Consider the following 16,796-nt stretch of genomic DNA (forward strand, 5'->3'; position numbering starts at 1 on the left):
TTGAGTTTGAGTATTCAAATAATTCTAGATAATTATTTGAATGAGAACGGTGAACTCGGAAGTGAAATCTGAGTCCGTTAAGACGTTTTTGAAATTTTTGACTTTTTGACGATGAATAGTAAAATACGGCTATTTCGTCTTTTTGTCGACTTTCAAAATCTTACGTGCACGTCGTCGAGAAATATTCTTAGTTTTTCGATACGAGTCCAATAATGAAAGTTTTTATTTTTGGACGACGAGTGAATACTAAATCGGGATTTCTCGATAAACGAACCGAGCTCGTTTATCAGAATTTCGAGAACGAGCTTGCGTTTTCTATATTTATATAGAATTACGAGTGTAATGAAAGTGAGTAGAGGTTGAGAGGGCGAGTAACGAAGAGTATGGGTTGTTAGTCGTTAAAACGAGACGAGACGAGACGAGACGAGACGAGACGAGACGAGATATTTAACGACTAAATATCTAACCCTACCCCACCAAAACCACCCCCCAACCGCCCAAGTTCAGTCAAACACTCTTAACTCACGTTGATTTTCAGCCCACACACAACTCACACACACTAACACCTAAAACACACACACCATTCACGCATATACCATTTTTAGCTTGAGCTCAAGCTTTTGAGCTCCGATTTGAGCACCGAGATGAACGCCGATCATCTTTTCGATCACGTATCTAAGTAGGTAAGATCTCTACCTACGTTTTGATGGTTTTCTTTTCGATTTTCGTCGACGTCGAAAAACGTCGATTCTCGACTTTATTTTGAAACGACGTCGGATCGTCGTGAAATTTTAGTATGTTGTTCTTGGGTAGATGTTGAGCATGTTTAATGAAGGGAGTAAGAACGGAACGAACCGTAGCTATGAAACCCATGAGGGCAGCCCCGTTTTTCACATATTAGCTTGTCTTTCGATTTTTGTTTGATCGTTTTGACTTGATATTTGTGCTTAGGGGTATGCTAGAATCGATATATATTAAATTCGTATTTTTCCAAGCACGAAAATTGTATAAATTTTTAGAGTATGATTATTTAAATTCGTGAAGTTAGAGACGTTGCATAATGAATATTATTGCGTATATGTGTTCTACGATATCACATGAGCATGCTAATTGATTTACAATTTATGGATGATAATTGTTGAACGAAATTAAAACTGGAATTCTGTCAAAATTTTACAGCAGTTTCAAGCTTATGTTTCGATGAGTTTTCATTGCTTGATGGCTCTGAAATTTTAGTATGTTTATCTATGATATGTGTATTTCGTTGCTGAAAAATTTCATGTCTTTTGGATGATGTTTGCTATTTTAAAGATATTTTGAAAAGTCCTTGACAGAATCTGTCAACTATTGGTAGACTTCACAAAAACGTTTATATCTATTAATCCATGAAGGATTTTGCATCACCGTTTTTTTTAAACGAAACTAGACTTCAATACTTTTCTAAAAACATAAGATTTCGATTTTTATGACCTCTGAAACAGAGCAGTTTATTATTTCAAAAATGCCCTGTTCTGCTGTCATATTTGTCCAACAGTAAAAGTGTATGAGTTTCATTGTTTATTTGGCAGATCATATGAACGTTTTCTCTTGTGAAATTTTAACCAAATCTTCAAGGATACCTTTAGTTTTGGATGATTAAATTTGATGGAATTTTATTAAGGTTTGCCTTGGTTTCTAATGGCCTAAACAAAATTGGCAGAAACTGTCAATCTTTGACAGCCTGCACTAAAAGAGCAATATCTCCAAAAACCTTTAACCTTTTTGGTTAACTACCATTTTTAGAGTGAACTACACTTCATGAAGTTTTTGAGATCAATTGGTATGAGAGTTTATGATGATTGAGTTGGTTGTTATGAATTTTTAAAGATGACACAAAAACAGCAAAACTTTCTAGAAAACAACTTGATTATATTTGTTTTGATGGATGATACGATATGACTAAATGGTGTGAGTTGTGAGAGTTATGATTAACGCACATAAATGTTGGTATCTGACACTCGAACAATTGGTGTCGAGTATAAATGATAGTTTACTGATAAAGATGTCACGACCGGCCTTAATTAAGGATAATTAATCCGGGAAAACCATGACTGGGGAAGGGAAATTAAGAAGCGGGTTTAGAAAGGGGCGCATAAAAGAATACTCAAAGAGCTTGAATACGCGTGAAATATTTCTTAAAAAGGAAAAAGGCATAGTTCGCATAAAAAGGGTACTCAACGAACTTGTATAAGCGTTATATTCCTAAAAAGGAAAAAGGCATCGTTAGGGGCTTGGCTAAAACATTATCAGAGTTTGCAACGGAAGGTGTAACTGAAATAATCAGTGTTTACAGCGGAATGCATAACTGAGATACATGTATGAAGACATGTATCCTTTCTGAGCCTACTTTAAGTTCAACAAAAACTCCACTCAGCAACACTTCATCGCCCATCACAACTCAACCTGCACAAACATAAACATACGAAGGGCTGAGTACAATAGTACTCAGTGGGCAGTGCCAAGCATATAACATAATATCAACAACAAAACACAACTTCGCATAAGAGGCATAAGTTTCTTTCAAATCCTTTGCTCATTAAACATTTCCATATTCATAAACAGCATGAGCGCATTTTTCATCATTAACAATCATCAACACGCATCGTGTCGTGGAGAAGGCCTTCCCCAACGAACACGGGCATCGCGCCGTGAAGGGGGCCTCCCTCAGCGGTCACGGCATCGTACTATTGAGGGAGGCCTCCCCCAATAGACGCTGTAACACTGGCATACTGGCATACTGGCATCGCGCCGCGAGAGAGGCCTCTCTCAGCGGACACAGGCATCGCGCCGTGAGGAAGGCCCTCCTCAACGGACACGGCATCGTACTGTTGAGGGAGGCCTCCCCCAACAGACGCAAGCATCAAACATAAGCATAAACTTATCAGCGTAAAGCATTCAAGCGTAAATAAGTGTAATCAAGCGTAAATTACATAGGGCGTAAATAGTATAAACAGCATAGCGTAAATCATTTAACGTGCATCATAATAAAGCTTAACTCATTTAAGCGTAATAAAGCATACCATACTTGAAGATCCAATTTGCATTTTAAAGCATAACATTTGCATAGCATTTTATTTACGCGTAAGGAATTGCCCACCTCAATTGTTCTTAAAGCTGGCGTGGAGTCGTTTCTTCTTCGGCTTCACTTTCTGTCGCCCGGACCTTCATTGATGAAGAGTCGATAAGTTCGTGAAGTAATTGTCATAAGACAAAGTCTAATTCTACGTGCCTAGGGTATCTTTTAGTGTTTTAGGGTTCTAGCATCCATAATTCGTTACATCATTACTAGCGTAACCTCAAATAATTAATAGGCTCAAAAGAGAGTAGCCAATTAATTAAATAAACCAGTGGCTTTAAAGAAATAAATGATAATAGTTCGCTTTAAAGTCCGAAGTCCAAAAACATCATTAAAACATGCTCTGTTTTTACACTGACTCAACTTCAAAATTTAATCTGTTCTGACTCCGACATCTCCTGGACTCGAGACTCATACTGAAAGAAAGATCTTCGAATCTAGTTTCATATAAAAAAAAGTAGAGTCGAAAACTCCAAGTGGTTTGAGAGATATGACGTTTTTACCACGATCTACCATGTTCGGCAGTTTTGAACAATCGAAAACTTGGATTTTTTATAAATAGTAAACGTTGTCAAACTGGGCTCAACTTTGGTGGATATCTAGCTAACACAATAAGGTGAATACCATAAAAATTTGGAAAGCTAGATCACACAGGAAGCTACTGAAATAAATGACTCTTTCATCTGTTCTCTGAAATTCTCGGTAGTAATGTGCAGTTTATGTTTTGCATTTTAAAGAAGTATCAAACGAAGTTGGAATGGCTTGAAATTTTACCAGGGTACTCAAGACTCATGTCGGGACTTGCTATAAAATTTTCAAAGCTATTAGACATCGACAAACCGTCGATCACAGTAGGTCAGTAGGCCTACGAAATTCATATTTATAAGTCCTTAAAAAAAATAATTTATATAAATCAAGAAATAAGAGTTTAATCCCAAAAATATTCATTAAAAGTCCATCATAATTTAAATAAAGAACGGACCTCATTTAAAATAAATAGTCCCAAACTTGTTACGCACATATACGAAATCTTTCATGAAACATCCTTTAAAATAAACTTTGATACATAGAAAATAATTCAACAACTTGAGCTCTTAAGGGGTTGTTTTGCAACAGACACCAAATCTGCCTCGGATCTCCAAATGATGCTCCAAAAGACATTCTGGAAACTAGACATTTCAAGGATCATTCTCCAATTTGAATCGAATGAAAAACAATTCAAACGAGCAAGATATGCCCTCTCAAAGATGGGTATTTAACAAGCAAAAATCTGAAAATTTCAGATTTCCAGATTACAACCAAGTCAGTGGGCTTTCTTTAAAAATTCATATCTCCCTTTACAAAACTCCACTGGGAACCCCAAGGGTCAATATGGAAACTAGGGAGAGATCATAACACTCTCCAGTTGGATTTACTCTAAGAACATTCATGGTTTAGAAGATATGACTGTCTAAAGTTCAGTGCACAAAAAGCGTTCAAGTTTGGCAGATTCATAACATAAATCAGAAAACCAACTTTAGGCTTCACCAAAAATTCTAAAACTAAGCAAGTAAGTTCCCAACATGTCATTGAATATTCAGTAGAAAGCTAGGCTTGAGAATCAAAGATTTAAGTCGGGCTTTGCCACCTCAAAGTCGTAGGTTTGTAAAATCTACTGGATGGTACATGGAATAAGAACTAGATTTCAAGAATTTATACCGGTTGTTTCCCTTATTCAAAAATGGTGAGGCCGGTGTCAAAAGAAAGATACGGGAGTCTAGAGTGACATATTCAAGTTTCAAAGGTTTTCACCGATTGAAACTTTACTTATGGCCTCCCAAAGATTGTTTACCAAAAATGTATTCCAGATGGGCAGTGATGTTTACAAATTCATAAATAAATCATAAGAGCTTCAAACCTTCTGAAATTTTGCCAAAGTATAGAAAACATATGAAAGATGATACACAATTAATTTGGGAATTTTTGGGAACCTTTTGGATGGCTGGAATCGCCTTGCAAAACACTGCCGGAGCAGTGTGCTTATGGCAGAACTCGTGGCTGCTCTTCGGTTCCTTAGTGAAGAATGAAGATGATGAAAAGATTGTTGCCTGTATAATGGAATGTTAGATGCATTCTTGCGTGTGGTGGGGAAGGGAGTAGGTGGAAAGTTTGGTGTAGTGGAATTAGTGGAGTGGAAAGGGTGGTGAGAAAAAATGTAGTGGAAGAAAGCAAAAGGTGATGGAGATAGTTGGTGGAGTGGAGAAGTGGAGATTATGCGTGTATAGTGTAGGAAACATTAGGGAGTGGAAAAATAATGATTTGTAAAGTATTGAAGTTACAAGTATTTGTAAAACTAATATTGGGTTCTACTAAATAACGACGCTTCGTTATAACTCTCTACGAATTACATATTTTATAATTCGTTTTATAAGTCGAAAATTAATCACGACTTCAAGTAAATAATAGAAATACTATTTCTATCGCATATAAATTAATAACTTGACTTTGCTAAGTCAGTTATCAAACTGGATAATAAATTATTGAATGGCTCAATAATCCTCGTCGCGTTTTTCTTATACGTTATAAAAGTATAAAGCTAAAATAATAACTCCGTCTCTGATAAAAAAAAAATCAGGACCATAAACTGGATTCATTTATAAAAATTGCATTTACTAGTTTTTATCATAAATAAAAGAGCGGGCTACTACATACTACCCCTCTTAACAAAAATTTCGTCCCGAAATTTGCATATCTCTGTTAAAACAATCCGGGTACTTCTCTTTCATTTTGTCTTCAAACTCCCACGTAAATTTTTTTTTTATCTGCGGTGCCTCCATAAGATTTTCACTGATGTGATTGAAACTGATTTCGCAAGTGTCCACGTATTGCTGGCAAGGGGGTGTGGCTGTTCTCAATTGTTGAACCTCGTTGTTTGTTGGGGCATTGCGTGGAGTAGTGACCCTTTTGGCCACAATTGTAACAACCGTTAGTCCCGGCACGACAGACACCCCTATGCATCTTACCACAATTTGGGCAAGGTGAAATTCCTTGTTTTATTCAACCACAGATTTCTTTCCTTGCTTCAACTCGTAGAACTTAACTTCTTTCTTCTTCCTATAGCTTTTCGGAATATATTTATCATATAATCCTGTCTTAAAATCTTCCCAAGTATAACTTGCCCATTGTTCAGGTGTCAGAATTTTTCGTCGTGTTTCCCACCAGAAATCCGCTGATCATGTTAGCTGGAATGAGACGCAAGATAGGCGCTCCTCATCAGTACAATGTAGAAAGTTGAAGATGCGTTCATTTGCACGCACCCAAATCTCAGCTTCAGCTGGTTCACTCGTTCCGTCAAACGTAGGCGGATTTTGCCTTAAAAAGAGTTCTTCGACTCTCCTAGTTGGGGGCGGAGGGATGGGTTATGTCCTCGAGCATCTTGTGGTTCTTCGGGTACAGCGTTACGGTTTCTGCGATTGTTATTGTTTCTCGCAGGGCGTCCTCTCTTAGGCGGCATTCTGATAGCAAGGATGTGCCAATTAGTACACTCTAGCATAATCTAATACAATCCTCAAAAGAATTCTTGTACATGTTAACTTATTCTAACTTGTAAACAAGTCATAACTCCAATGACAACATTGATGTAGTAAGCTCTAAGGGTCCTTGGCATCTCATATCCATGAGTCATATCAATTCTTAAGCATATAATATCATATCATCTAAATTGGATACTTAGGCATAAGTCATGGAGATTCATAGCGGCTATAAAATCATGAGCTTAAAAATTATTCTATATGTATCACTTATCTTGCTGCCTTCACTATAACCACCAAAGATACAGTCGAATTTCTTCTACGTTTGCTTCTATGTTCTGTCGCAGTGGTGATCTCATATCTTAATAGCTCTATGTTCATAGGGATTCATTCCATAGGCATATTTAATCGTACTTGCGTAAATCATTTCATTCAATAACAACATAACAAAGCTATTGACAGTTACTCACTTTGCTATTACGATAATTCTCACTTTTTGTAAACATTAACTCAAGCTTGGAAGAGTTTACCATTCTGCTTCGTTGAGTGTGATGCGATGAAGTGCTGAGCTTTGTTGATTGAACTCTAGACACTTTATTGATCCATTCTAAGTTTGGCTTAAATAAACTCTTAGGCTCAGAGCAAATGAACTGCTCTGATACCACTCTGTCACGACCGGCCTTAATTAAGGATAATTAATCCGGGAAAACCATGACTGGGGAAGGGAAATTAAGAAGCGGGTTTAGAAAGGGGCGCATAAAAGAATACTCAAAGAGCTTGAATACGCGTGAAATATTTCTTAAAAAGGAAAAAGGCATAGTTCGCATAAAAAGGGTACTCAACGAACTTGTATAAGCGTTATATTCCTAAAAAGGAAAAAGGCATCGTTAGGGGCTTGGCTAAAACATTATCAGAGTTTGCAACGGAAGGTGTAACTGAAATAATCAGTGTTTACAGCGGAATGCATAACTGAGATACATGTATGAAGACATGTATCCTTTCTGAGCCTACTTTAAGTTCAACAAAAACTCCACTCAGCAACACTTCATCGCCCATCACAACTCAACCTGCACAAACATAAACATACGAAGGGCTGAGTACAATAGTACTCAGTGGGCAGTGCCAAGCATATAACATAATATCAACAACAAAACACAACTTCGCATAAGAGGCATAAGTTTCTTTCAAATCCTTTGCTCATTAAACATTTCCATATTCATAAACAGCATGAGCGCATTTTTCATCATTAACAATCATCAACACGCATCGTGTCGTGGAGAAGGCCTTCCCCAACGAACACGGGCATCGCGCCGTGAAGGGGGCCTCCCTCAGCGGTCACGGCATCGTACTATTGAGGGAGGCCTCCCCCAATAGACGCTGTAACACTGGCATACTGGCATACTGGCATCGCGCCGCGAGAGAGGCCTCTCTCAGCGGTCACAGGCATCGCGCCGTGAGGAAGGCCCTCCTCAACGGACACGGCATCGTACTGTTGAGGGAGGCCTCCCCCAACAGACGCAAGCATCAAACATAAGCATAAACTTATCAGCGTAAAGCATTCAAGCGTAAATAAGTGTAATCAAGCGTAAATTACATAGGGCGTAAATAGTATAAACAGCATAGCGTAAATCATTTAACGTGCATCATAATAAAGCTTAACTCATTTAAGCGTAATAAAGCATACCATACTTGAAGATCCAATTTGCATTTTAAAGCATAACATTTGCATAGCATTTTATTTACGCGTAAGGAATTGCCCACCTCAATTGTTCTTAAAGCTGGCGTGGAGTCGTTTCTTCTTCGGCTTCACTTTCTGTCGCCCGGACCTTCATTGATGAAGAGTCGATAAGTTCGTGAAGTAATTGTCATAAGACAAAGTCTAATTCTACGTGCCTAGGGTATCTTTTAGTGTTTTAGGGTTCTAGCATCCATAATTCGTTACATCATTACTAGCGTAACCTCAAATAATTAATAGGCTCAAAAGAGAGTAGCCAATTAATTAAATAAACCAGTGGCTTTAAAGAAATAAATGATAATAGTTCGCTTTAAAGTCCGAAGTCCAAAAACATCATTAAAACATGCTCTGTTTTTACACTGACTCAACTTCAAAATTTAATCTGTTCTGACTCCGACATCTCCTGGACTCGAGACTCATACTGAAAGAAAGATCTTCGAATCTAGTTTCATATAAAAAAAAGTAGAGTCGAAAACTCCAAGTGGTTTGAGAGATATGACGTTTTTACCACGATCTACCATGTTCGGCAGTTTTGAACAATCGAAAACTTGGATTTTTTATAAATAGTAAACGTTGTCAAACTGGGCTCAACTTTGGTGGATATCTAGCTAACACAATAAGGTGAATACCATAAAAATTTGGAAAGCTAGATCACACAGGAAGCTACTGAAATAAATGACTCTTTCATCTGTTCTCTGAAATTCTCGGTAGTAATGTGCAGTTTATGTTTTGCATTTTAAAGAAGTATCAAACGAAGTTGGAATGGCTTGAAATTTTACCAGGGTACTCAAGACTCATGTCGGGACTTGCTATAAAATTTTCAAAGCTATTAGACATCGACAAACCGTCGATCACAGTAGGTCAGTAGGCCTACGAAATTCATATTTATAAGTCCTTAAAAAAAATAATTTATATAAATCAAGAAATAAGAGTTTAATCCCAAAAATATTCATTAAAAGTCCATCATAATTTAAATAAAGAACGGACCTCATTTAAAATAAATAGTCCCAAACTTGTTACGCACATATACGAAATCTTTCATGAAACATCCTTTAAAATAAACTTTGATACATAGAAAATAATTCAACAACTTGAGCTCTTAAGGGGTTGTTTTGCAACAGACACCAAATCTGCCTCGGATCTCCAAATGATGCTCCAAAAGACATTCTGGAAACTAGACATTTCAAGGATCATTCTCCAATTTGAATCGAATGAAAAACAATTCAAACGAGCAAGATATGCCCTCTCAAAGATGGGTATTTAACAAGCAAAAATCTGAAAATTTCAGATTTCCAGATTACAACCAAGTCAGTGGGCTTTCTTTAAAAATTCATATCTCCCTTTACAAAACTCCACTGGGAACCCCAAGGGTCAATATGGAAACTAGGGAGAGATCATAACACTCTCCAGTTGGATTTACTCTAAGAACATTCATGGTTTAGAAGATATGACTGTCTAAAGTTCAGTGCACAAAAAGCGTTCAAGTTTGGCAGATTCATAACATAAATCAGAAAACCAACTTTAGGCTTCACCAAAAATTCTAAAACTAAGCAAGTAAGTTCCCAACATGTCATTGAATATTCAGTAGAAAGCTAGGCTTGAGAATCAAAGATTTAAGTCGGGCTTTGCCACCTCAAAGTCGTAGGTTTGTAAAATCTACTGGATGGTACATGGAATAAGAACTAGATTTCAAGAATTTATACCGGTTGTTTCCCTTATTCAAAAATGGTGAGGCCGGTGTCAAAAGAAAGATACGGGAGTCTAGAGTGACATATTCAAGTTTCAAAGGTTTTCACCGATTGAAACTTTACTTATGGCCTCCCAAAGATTGTTTACCAAAAATGTATTCCAGATGGGCAGTGATGTTTACAAATTCATAAATAAATCATAAGAGCTTCAAACCTTCTGAAATTTTGCCAAAGTATAGAAAACATATGAAAGATGATACACAATTAATTTGGGAATTTTTGGGAACCTTTTGGATGGCTGGAATCGCCTTGCAAAACACTGCCGGAGCAGTGTGCTTATGGCAGAACTCGTGGCTGCTCTTCGGTTCCTTAGTGAAGAATGAAGATGATGAAAAGATTGTTGCCTGTATAATGGAATGTTAGATGCATTCTTGCGTGTGGTGGGGAAGGGAGTAGGTGGAAAGTTTGGTGTAGTGGAATTAGTGGAGTGGAAAGGGTGGTGAGAAAAAATGTAGTGGAAGAAAGCAAAAGGTGATGGAGATAGTTGGTGGAGTGGAGAAGTGGAGATTATGCGTGTATAGTGTAGGAAACATTAGGGAGTGGAAAAATAATGATTTGTAAAGTATTGAAGTTACAAGTATTTGTAAAACTAATATTGGGTTCTACTAAATAACGACGCTTCGTTATAACTCTCTACGAATTACATATTTTATAATTCGTTTTATAAGTCGAAAATTAATCACGACTTCAAGTAAATAATAGAAATACTATTTCTATCGCATATAAATTAATAACTTGACTTTGCTAAGTCAGTTATCAAACTGGATAATAAATTATTGAATGGCTCAATAATCCTCGTCGCGTTTTTCTTATACGTTATAAAAGTATAAAGCTAAAATAATAACTCCGTCTCTGATAAAAAAAAAATCAGGACCATAAACTGGATTCATTTATAAAAATTGCATTTACTAGTTTTTATCATAAATAAAAGAGCGGGCTACTACAAAAGAGTTTTGATGATTTTGAATTGTTTGGTTTGCGTTGAAAAGATGTCAAGATGTTAAGTTTTGAGTCGAGAGACGAGTTCACGTAGTGAGATTCACGCGTTGAAATCTCGTGGTTGACATTATATATGGATAGGTCATGCCGAAATTTTTAGTGAAATTAGGATTTGAGCATAGTCAATTCTTGTTGACCCGTGACTCAAATACATGCCTAATGGATAGTTTAACTTCTAATTGGTTAATTAGACGAGATGAGAGCGAATAGATCTGCTAAGAAAGTGGACTTTTCGATGTGTTAAATATTTCTTTTAATTGAAGAGCTGCTAATTATAACATAAGGATGTTATAATTAATGAGTAATGACGAGAGATAATAATTGTTATATTGATTAACAATCAAGAGAGATGAACATTAGAGATACTAATGTTTCATAAAAGAGATTAGATTATTGATCGAGGTTTCTTTTATAACTTCTCATCAATTCTTCATAACAATGAAGGTCCTTTTGGGAAGTAACGACTTGAGGGAGAGAGTGACGTTACTCATTGATACAGAGACACAACGAGGTGGGCATTACTTTTACTATACGTATATAGAGATCCCCTACGTATCGTAGGCCTCTTATACGAATGAATGCATGAGATGATCTAACTGTTAATTTCAGTTTCATATATATCAAATGAGTTTAAATGTTACATTCAAACAAGTTATTTCATGACAAAATCTTTGAGTTAAAGTTATTTCAAGTATTGTCTTGCCATAAAATGTTTAAATTTTAGTATGATATCTATCTGCTTTGGCTTTGCCAATGATGCAATCGAATTCGGGTCCTGAGCAGTTGATAGCTATCCTGCCAGGACTAGTGTACACCAGTGACCGTGAGTCATCTAGCGGGTTGGCCGGTCAAGTGACCATGAGAGGTGGCCACCTCTCCGGCACAAAGTTCCAGATATGATAGATTACAAAAGAACTTAGTCTGATCAGACGAACTTTAAGAATCACAAATGAACTTAGTAAGCTTGGGCCTTTTTAGCGAAAAACTCCCTTGCTGTACTGATTATGATGGCATGACAATTTATAGTTTTGAAGCATGTATTTTTATACCTAGGCATACGTGCCCACTGAGTGCTTTTGTACTCAGCCCTGCATATGTTTTCTAAATGTGCAGGTTGAGCTGATGTGATGATGGTGCTGCAATGAGCGGAGTCTCCAGGGTTGTTAATAAATAGTTAACCTGTCTAGAATATGTCTTCATACATATGTCTAGCTACTTTCCGCTGCAAGATGTTGTTGATGTTATAGTATGTTATGTCATACTTTGAGTCTTAAGAGAATGGTTTCATACGATGTATAACTTGATTAATGATATTAATTAAGTTTTATGCTGTCTTTCATAGACTGTTTTCAATTGAGTATTAATGAATAAAAATGACGAGTTTTATTAAGATGAGTAAGTTTTACGGCTATAAATGACGCCCCTTTTCTTCCCCTTCTTCTTTAACCCCATCCCTAGTCGTGGATCACTCGGCCTAACTATCCCTAGTTAGGGCGGGCTGTGACAGGCGGTGCCTTCTCCTCGCCGCTTGGGGGCTCCTTCCTCAAGTTGAAACCTGATAAATCGGGATGATAGTCGCCGGAGAGATCAGAAACCTAATTTGGGTCGTAGTAGTTGGGGTTGTATAGACCAATTTTTTGAAAAATTTGAGAGATATGAGGAAGAGAAAGTTGGAATTTAAGTGTTACTATTATTTAACAAATTGTCCAAGCTTTGACTCCATAGTCACTTTTTAGTTTGAAATTACTCATAACAATTATTATTAAATTGAGATTTATTATAAAAAGAAAAAGAAAAAAGCCTTTGAAAGCACAAGAATGCAGACTAGAGGCCCGAGACTCGAAAAGGAGCTCGTCAAACAGGAAACAAAGCAAAAAGCGCTCTAAAAACCATTCAAAAAACACCTAATAATAAATAAAATCGTCCATCTCCATGTCCTCCGACCAACGGCCTTTGGCGATATTATTCATAACACGCAAACTAGCACTTCTGCTATGATCAATGACGAAGTCCCTCGGCTTCTGACCCATTTCCTCCGCATTTCTGAGGCGACTTTTTATGCTATCTTCCTGAGTCTGTGGAACGCGCGGACGCTCCATACCCTTTGGAGGACGTCCCCGTCGCTTAGGCGGTGCTTGCTCAACAAGCATTTGCATTCCTTGGCTAACCTGCGCCTCTAACCGACTGATACGACTATCAATATCTTCTGGAGCAGGAGTGTGCGAGTCTTTGCTTTGCCCACCCAAATCACCATCCAGTTTTTTAGCCTGCTGACCAACCAACTCTCCAGCTTGCTCAGAATTTCGAGCTTCATCCAAAACAGAAGCAGCCGTAACAATCTCAGTCGGATCCCCAGCCGGCGTCTCCATCTCAATATCCTCGTCCACCTCGTCCTCACTACCAGTCGGCTTATCAATATTAATCAAAGCACTAAAAGAGTTTTGTATCTGCACCCCCTGATCTTGGTACTCAGCCAACTTCTGCTCCAAATTCTGAATATTAGCAGATCGTGAACTCTGCTGTTGCTGCTGCAAATTAGATCCATGGCCCAAATTCGAATCCTCTCCTTTAGTTAGACTCTGAATAGGAGACGAAAATTCTCTACCCACCGCAGCCTCCGCCCTATTCTGGGACGACTTCGGCTGTCCAAGGGCATTCTACCGAGAAGAAGAAGAATGAGCAGCACCCTCTGCCTCCTGCACAGTGCTGTCCTCCAACTCCTTACCATGAATAATGCTTCTGACCCCCGTAGCTTGCCAAGTCTTCTTAGGAAGCGTAGGCGGCGTGGCCTTAGCTTTCTGTCTACGACGACACGTATCCTGAGAATGTCCAGTGATCTTGCATTTGAAACAGAAAAGTGGCAAATTCTCATAACTAAACTCAACATTAAAAGCATGATTGTCTCCAACAATAAGCAAATATTCACGCAACGGCAACGACATATCAACTTCGACTAGAATACGAGCAAAATGCCCAACTTGACGATGAGCCGTGGCGCCGTCAAGTTTTATCGGCGTCCCTATAGCGTGCCCAATGCCCGTTAAGAATTCCGGGTGCCAATACTCAATAGGTAAATAATAAATTCTAACCCATACTGAAGCAAGAGAAGACACCTCTTTGTAAGGATCGAAATTTGTAGTCCAATTGCGAATACGAAGAACTCCTCTCGATAATTCCCACGCAAGCTGTACCTTAGCTATTTTCTGATCTTCTTCATTCCCAAACTGAATAGTAAAATATCCCCTTCCCATAGGAATGAGATTCCAGGCAGCCGAAGGATTCCAAACTTTTTGCAGTTCATTCTTAATTTCTGGCAATGGGCGCGGTTTATCACCCGTCCTTAACAGCAGTCGTCCAATGACAACAAATTGAAATTCGGCCACCTGCTGAAGAAGAATATCACGAGGAACAACAATCGAGCAATCGTCCCCATTAAACGTTGGACAAACAGCATGAAACCCATGCGTGGCCACATCGGGTTGACGGGGAAAGCGCGGAGCAATCGCATCCGCATAGGAGGTCACTGGAGCTTTCCCTGCTCGAACGTTTTCTGAATCATCTCCAGATCTACTGACATTGAGCAGCGGCTGCTGCGGCGGAACAGTAAAAGCCGGAGTAATGCCGTCAGAGGCGGCAGCTATGACATTAGGGTTATTCCGCAGGTGTGAAGAAGAAGAGTTTTCACGAGAAATTGAACCGAGCCTTGCTGGAGCGGAGTTGGGGCTGGAGAAGTTGTTGGAAACCGGCGGTAGCCGGAGAGCAGACCGATCGTAACCGGCCATCAGAAGTTGACGGCGGCGTGAATAGGGTTAGGGTTTGGGGGGGCGCATCGCAAGTGTACCCACTTATATGAATTGATATATATAATCTTTTGAGTAATCTAAATTACTCATAACAATAGAACCTATTGTTCAGTTTATAGCCCGACTAAAAATTTCGATCATATAAATGCTAAACTCATCACATGAAATGGTGGCACCGGGAAAGATGATGTGGAGACCAAAAAAAATCTAAAGTAAATGCTTCCCTTTATAATTTTTTTTTTAAATAATAGATATATAATAGTTGGACACAGTAATATAAACACAAAATTTCAAACACGAAAATCTTATATATATATATATATATATATATAATAAGAAAATAGATTGAGGGGTATATTAAATTCAGATTTTAAAAACTCCTTAAAAATTTGTTGGTATTCAATTATGACTCTTAGATACATCAAAATCTTGTGATATTGAAAATTTGTAGGATTTTAATATGTCACGGACTCTATAGGGTTCTAATGCCCTAATATAAATACAAAATACCTCCAAAAATCTCAGCTCTCCGTAAGAGATTTTGACATTCTCTCTCCATCGTCAACAAGAAAAAGAAAAGAGATATCAGGTATGTCAAATTTTCCAACTATTTTCGTTTCTTTTTCTCTCAACTTTTTTTGCTTTCTTCTCTCAAATATTGACGTTCCTTTTCTTTTCAATTTTTTTTGCTTTCTTCTCTCAAATATTGACCATCGTTCTGGAATGGTACGACGAGGATTTTGGCAATAAATATAAGGATACTTCTCAATCAGATATGTTTCTCGCCGTTCCGTTAGCCAAAAAAAATTCCCATCTTTTTTCTCAATATATATTTATAAGATTGACTAATCTATATATAGGTGTAACACCCCGCCTATTTATATTAAATTTAGAATTATTTTGAACTTAGATTAAGACGATTTATGCCGGAGAAATGAAAATGAGTTTATTCCAACAAAATTTTTTCAAAAGCTTTTATAAAATTTGGTCTTTTGAATTTATGTGCATTGCATAAATTGAATTATATGAATGCGATTAATTCTATATGCTAATAATATTTTTAATACTACATGATTTAATTTAAGTCTAAGTTAGGCTTTAATTATTTTGAATGTGTTGAGCCTCGACAAATATTATTTTGGGCCCTAGTTTTAATTAAGCCTTCCTTGTTAATAATTAAGCCCAAGAGTCATTTTTCCTAAAAGAGAAGCCCAACCCACCACCTCCATTGCTGCCAAGAACAGCAGCTACCAGTTATTGCTACACTATTCACCCCCATGCGCCACTCCTCCAAAGTCATCCAAAATCCCTATGATTAAGGGATTTTGGTTATTTTTCAATCTTCACGTCTCAGTCTCATTCACTCCTTCACTTCTTCATCACATTCAACAAATCTCTTCATCACCATTTTCGCAGACGTTGACAGACCAATAAACAAACACCCCATTTCATTGAAGGTTTCAGCTTCAAACTCCCATTATTCATTCAACGCTTTCACCATTTCACTTTCCGTAAGATTTGATTTTTTTTTCACAAGCAGCAAATTTTTGATTTCTTTCACATTCAAATCTTTGACGAAATCAATCTATTTAAACCTCAATTCCTCATCCCCAACTCACCTCTTCATATGTTATTTAACTAAAATCTGCAGATTCTCCCTACGAATCCCAGCTGGTAAATTTTAATTATTTTTCTTTTTTTTTGCAAAGTTTCTTTTCATTCATGATTTCTCATTTCTGCCAAAAATACATATGCATACACTGTCATACATATATACAAAGCATGACTGTTGTTAAAAGAAAATAAGAGTAGAAGGATGATTTGAAGCATGCTGAAAAATGGAGTCTTGAGTCTTGAGTCATGTTGGCTTTTGTGGAAGTAATTGCT

General features: G+C 37.5%; 2 long non-coding RNA genes across 2 annotated transcripts; one reads left to right on the forward strand and one right to left on the reverse strand.

The window, feature by feature from the left end:
• Positions 1-485: 485 nt before the first annotated feature.
• LOC131012708 (uncharacterized) lies at positions 486-12,496 on the forward strand. Its single transcript, XR_009097422.1, has 3 exons — positions 486-683; positions 11,551-11,617; positions 12,220-12,496. It is a non-coding gene; the product is annotated as an uncharacterized LOC131012708 (long non-coding RNA).
• LOC131012706 (uncharacterized) lies at positions 2,196-10,977 on the reverse strand. The gene is made up of 6 exons (XR_009097421.1): positions 10,335-10,977; positions 8,386-8,450; positions 7,095-7,691; positions 5,086-6,609; positions 3,137-3,201; positions 2,196-2,442 (listed from the first exon to the last, which is right to left on the reverse strand). It is a non-coding gene; the product is annotated as an uncharacterized LOC131012706 (long non-coding RNA).
• Positions 12,497-16,796: the final 4,300 nt, after the last annotated feature.

This window comes from Salvia miltiorrhiza, chromosome 2 (genome assembly GCF_028751815.1).
Source record: "Salvia miltiorrhiza cultivar Shanhuang (shh) chromosome 2, IMPLAD_Smil_shh, whole genome shotgun sequence".
Lineage (NCBI taxonomy): Eukaryota > Viridiplantae > Streptophyta > Magnoliopsida > Lamiales > Lamiaceae > Salvia > Salvia miltiorrhiza.